We start from the raw sequence: 4,798 nt of genomic DNA, 5'->3' as shown, positions 1-4,798 counted from the left end.
ATTTTGTGTGTATAGTTTTAACTTTGGATAACAAAGACACCAAAAATGTTTTTGAAGATAAGTATAAAAAATTATTATTCAATAGAATTCAATAACAAACTTAAAAAAGAGAAGTGAAATCATTATACACTTATGCCTCTAAAGAACATCCAAAACTAATATTACAGAGGCTTGTGAAATAGACTCTAATGTCATTTTGACGACAAAGGAGAAATATAGATTATCTTTTAAATCAAAAAATAACTTTTAAAATAAATTTGTAATTTTTAAAATATATAATATTAAAATAAGAACAGATGATTCACAGTAGCATGGGTGGTAATTGATTATGTTACTAATTTTGGAAAAATAATAAATTTGTTAATTTTCGTAAATTCCCATGTATGTATTTTATTGGTAAAATATTGTTAATGTTTTCAAATTAAATCATAAAAATATGTGAGAAGCGCTAGAAGGAGGGCTTGAACCTCCGACCTTGTTGTTAACAGCCACACGCTCTAACCAACTGAGCTATTCCAGCAACTTGCTTTGTATTTCATGCGTATAATTCTGTGCAACCCACTTAAATTCAACAACGCCGGTTGAAGACCATATAAGTTTAAATTATTTAATAACAATACTAGTTGTATATATAGTAAACAATATTATTGCAATAATTAGTATATCTTTACTAGCAAATTTTTTGAATTTTTTTATTATATTACTAAATTTAAATTTTAAAATTTATTTTATATATTAATTTCATCTTAATAATTAATTTACGATTATCACTTAACTAATGTTTCAGTTATATGCCAATTAAAAGTAAATTGAGCTTTATAAACATTCTAACACTTTCAATTGAAATTTAAAACAAGCTAGGAAAACAAAATCATTTCGGTATTATTTATTAGATTCCCTTGTTAACGTTAATAAGACACTAGAATGTGATGGAAAATTAATTTAATCGAACATGAGTATATTTTATTTTATTCACTTTTTACTACTTTAATTTTTAAATATCATGGAACTAAAATTCAAGCTTTGATGTTTAATGATGTTGTGCTAAAATTCAAGAACCAATTTTGATTGAAGATGACGACAAGGATGATAGATTGAAGAAGAAGATCAAGAAAGAGAATGATGACGAGTAGGATAAATTGAAGAAGAAGATCAAGATTGAGAACATTTAAATATGTTTATTAGATTTTATTTTAATTTTTTAGGAAGTTGAATTTCGGTTTGTTTACATATAATTTAATTTTAATTATTTTTATTTGTCTTTGATTTACAACATATTTTTTATAATACAATTAAATATTTTAATTTCAATAATTTTTCATTTACAAAAAGAAATTACTATAAAATTTTAAAATAATTATTTTGACAACCTCATCCCAATTAAATAAAATGGATTTTGAAGATGAAGATTTCAAAATTAAAACTAATATTTTTACACTAAATTTAAATTTAATATGATAATTATTAATGCATTAAAACCACAATGTTAAATTACATTTCATTGTAATTTAAATTATTCAAATATCTAAAAGTTTTACTGGTAACTTTTATCTGCAAATCCATTGTGTATTCACAATTACTGGTAGTGTATTAACCTACAAACAATTGTGGTTTATCCACAACATTTAATGGCAGCTTTTATCTGCAAACCCGTTGTGTATTCACAATTACTGGTAGCGTATTAACTTACAACACTTGTGGTTCATCCACAAGCAGGAGTGTTCGGGATATAAGAGTTCTGGGGAAATTCTTACTGTAGAGTGTAGTGGTGGGATAGGACTTTTCTTTACTGTTAAATTGAATTGCATTAGATTGGCACACATAAGCATGCTCGAATGTTTTGTCAATTACTACTGTACCATATGATTGTTACTATATTGAATATTGTTGTTATATGCTTGGTTCCTTCATTTGCACTGATTTTCTTGTGATGGAACTTACACTGAGTGTTATAGGTCGCTCTCGTTTAATTTTCATCCTTACAGGTAACCTACCAAGTTAATATGCGAAGTATGAGAAAGAGGGACATGAAGTTCTTGCAAAAGATAAAACACCTAAAGTGTGCCCAAAGAAGAGAATATATCCAATGGTGGAAACACGATCTGTTGGGTCCCTATTCGAATCCGCATTTGCATATATGCTAAGAATGTTTTAATATTGGCAATTAATTCATAGGCCATAATTTACAGTGTTTTTCAAGTATCAAAGGATTCGTTTGATTGCTTTCCAGTGAGTTTCTATAAGAGGGTGCATAAACTGAGAAAACTTTAATTGCTGCGATGAGGCAATTGGAGAGAACACACATTTACTATCTTGCATATTTGTTTCAGTTAACAACTTAAGTATATACTTGGATTGGGTTAAGAACAAACTATTACTTGTCCGAAGAACTTTAATTCCAAAAAAAAGAAAGACTTACCCATAGTCGGGTGCCAATTAACTTTTTTTTCAAGACAATAATAACTCAACTAGAAATATAGATTATCTTTTAAATCAAAAAATAACTTTTAAAATAAATTTGTAATTTTTTAAAATATATAATATTAAAATAAGAACAGATGATTCACAGTAGCATGGGTGGTAATTGATTATGTTACTAATTTTGGAAAAATAATAAATTTGTTAATTTTCGTAAATTCCGATATATGTAAAATATTGTTAATGTTATTGGGTTGGGTCAGTTTTGATATTGGATCGAGTTGGGTTTCAAATTAAACCACAAAAATATGGTGTGAGAAACGCTAGAAGGAGGGCTTGAACCTCCGACCTTGTGGTTAACAGCCACACGCTCTAACCAACTGAGCTATTCCAGCAACTTGCTGTGTTTTCCATGGGTATCCAATTTATTAGGCTTTCTTGTTTTATAATTCTGTGCAACCCACTTTAATTCAACAACGCCGGTTAAAGACCATATAAGTTTAAACAATATTATTGCAATAATTAGAATATATTTGCTAGCAAATTTTTGAAAATTTTTATTATATTACTAAATTATTTTTTATATATTAATTTCATCTTAATATTTAATTTACGATATCATTTTAGATTAATTGTCACTTAACTAGTGTTACGTTTATTTACCAATTAAAAGTAAATTGAGTTTTATAAACATTGTAACACTTTGAAGTGGAATTTAAAAAAGCTAGGAAAACAAAATTATTTTTGGTATTATTTATTAGATTCCCTTGTTAACGTTAATAAGGCACTAGTATGTGATGGAAAATCAATTTAATCGAACATGAGGTTGTTTTGTGATATTTATATTTTATTTTTATTCACTTTTTACTATTTTAATTTTTAATTATCATGGAACTAAAATTCAAGCTCTGATGTTTAATTATGTTGTGCTAAAATTCAAGAACTAATTTTGATTGAAGATGGTGACGAGGATGATAGATTGAAGAAGAAGATCAAGAAAGAGGATGATGCCGAGGAGGACAAATTGAAGAAGAAGATCAAGATTGAGAACATTTAAATATGTTTATTAGATTTCATTTTAATTTTTTTAGGAAGTTGAATTTCGGTTTGTTTATATATAATTTAATTTTAATTATTTTTATTTGTCTTTGATTTACAACATATTGTTTTATAATACAATTAAATGATTTAATTTCAATAATTATTTCACTTACAAAAAGAAATTACTATAAAATTTTAAAATTTATTATGACAACCTCATCCCAATTAAATAAAATCGATTTTGAACATGAATTATGAAGTTTGATTGTAATTGATTCAATTTTATTTTACCTTTGAATTAAAAATTTTTTATTCTGAATTCAAAATATATTTTAAATATAAAATTTTAAAATTTAGTTTTTTAAGTGAATTTCAAAAATTAAAACCAATGTTTTTACATTAAATTTAAATTTAATATTTAATTTAATAACTGTTAATACATTAAAATCAGGGTTTGATTACAAGAAATTCAAAAATCTAATGAAGTTTTTGAGAACTACATATAAAGTTGTTTTGATAAATTAAATCTAACTAAATTCATGCTATTTTTATTTAAATGAATATATAGATATATTATTTGATTATGATTTTAATAAGAGAATATTGTATTTCTTGATATGGAAATGAAGAAAATGAGAAGAGAAGTGAAAATTAAGTTGGTGACAAAGGTAAGGAGGTAGTAAAAGAGTGAAGGAAGAAGAAAGGAGTTTGTCCAAACATTGGTTATAAGTATTTCAAGAATTATTTTAATCTAAGTATAATTGTGTTAAAATGGTTAATTTATATGTATATATGTTGATGTTATACATAAAAATTATCAATGAATAGTGAAGATGTGAATTGAATTTTAATTATAGAATGAATAGACTTGGTATATTGAAGTGCTAGTAAGAAAAGATTAAATTATGAAAAATATAAAATTTGATATGTGAAATGATATATTGTGAAATAGAATATGTAATGCTTTAGTGAATGGATGGAAAGTGAAATTGTAGTGAAGTTATAAAGTGTATTGAATAATTGTGATGCTAAGGACTAATTTCTAAATAGTGTAAACTCTGAATTGTTTTCATTTGCTTGTGTGAATACAATGGATTCAAATGCATTAAAAGTTCATGTAGACAAGATGAGAACTAGTAGGACATAAATAACATGCAATTAGGAAACTTTATGCGCACAAATGAAAGTTGCACTTTGGTGCAAATAAAAGTGACACTTCGGTGCAATACAATGATTGTTATGTATATCCTATATGTTCTATTGAGTCTACAGCTGAGCTATATAAATATTAATGGCAACTATTTTATTAAAGAGATTGAAAGTGAACTATGAATTGATT

At 25.6% G+C, this 4,798-nt stretch overlaps 2 non-coding genes across 2 annotated transcripts; both read right to left on the bottom strand.

The window, feature by feature from the left end:
• Positions 1-446: 446 nt before the first annotated feature.
• On the bottom strand, positions 447-520 carry TRNAN-GUU (transfer RNA asparagine (anticodon GUU)). The gene has a single exon. It is a non-coding gene; the product is annotated as a tRNA-Asn (tRNA).
• A 2,219-nt stretch (positions 521-2,739) lies between these two features.
• Positions 2,740-2,813, bottom strand: TRNAN-GUU (transfer RNA asparagine (anticodon GUU)). Its single transcript has one exon. It is a non-coding gene; the product is annotated as a tRNA-Asn (tRNA).
• Between the last annotated feature and the right edge of the window lie 1,985 nt (positions 2,814-4,798).

Source organism: Gossypium raimondii, chromosome 10 (assembly GCF_025698545.1).
Source record: "Gossypium raimondii isolate GPD5lz chromosome 10, ASM2569854v1, whole genome shotgun sequence".
Taxonomy (NCBI): Eukaryota; Viridiplantae; Streptophyta; class Magnoliopsida; order Malvales; family Malvaceae; genus Gossypium; species Gossypium raimondii.
This window is presented reverse-complemented; position numbering and strand designations above follow the sequence as displayed.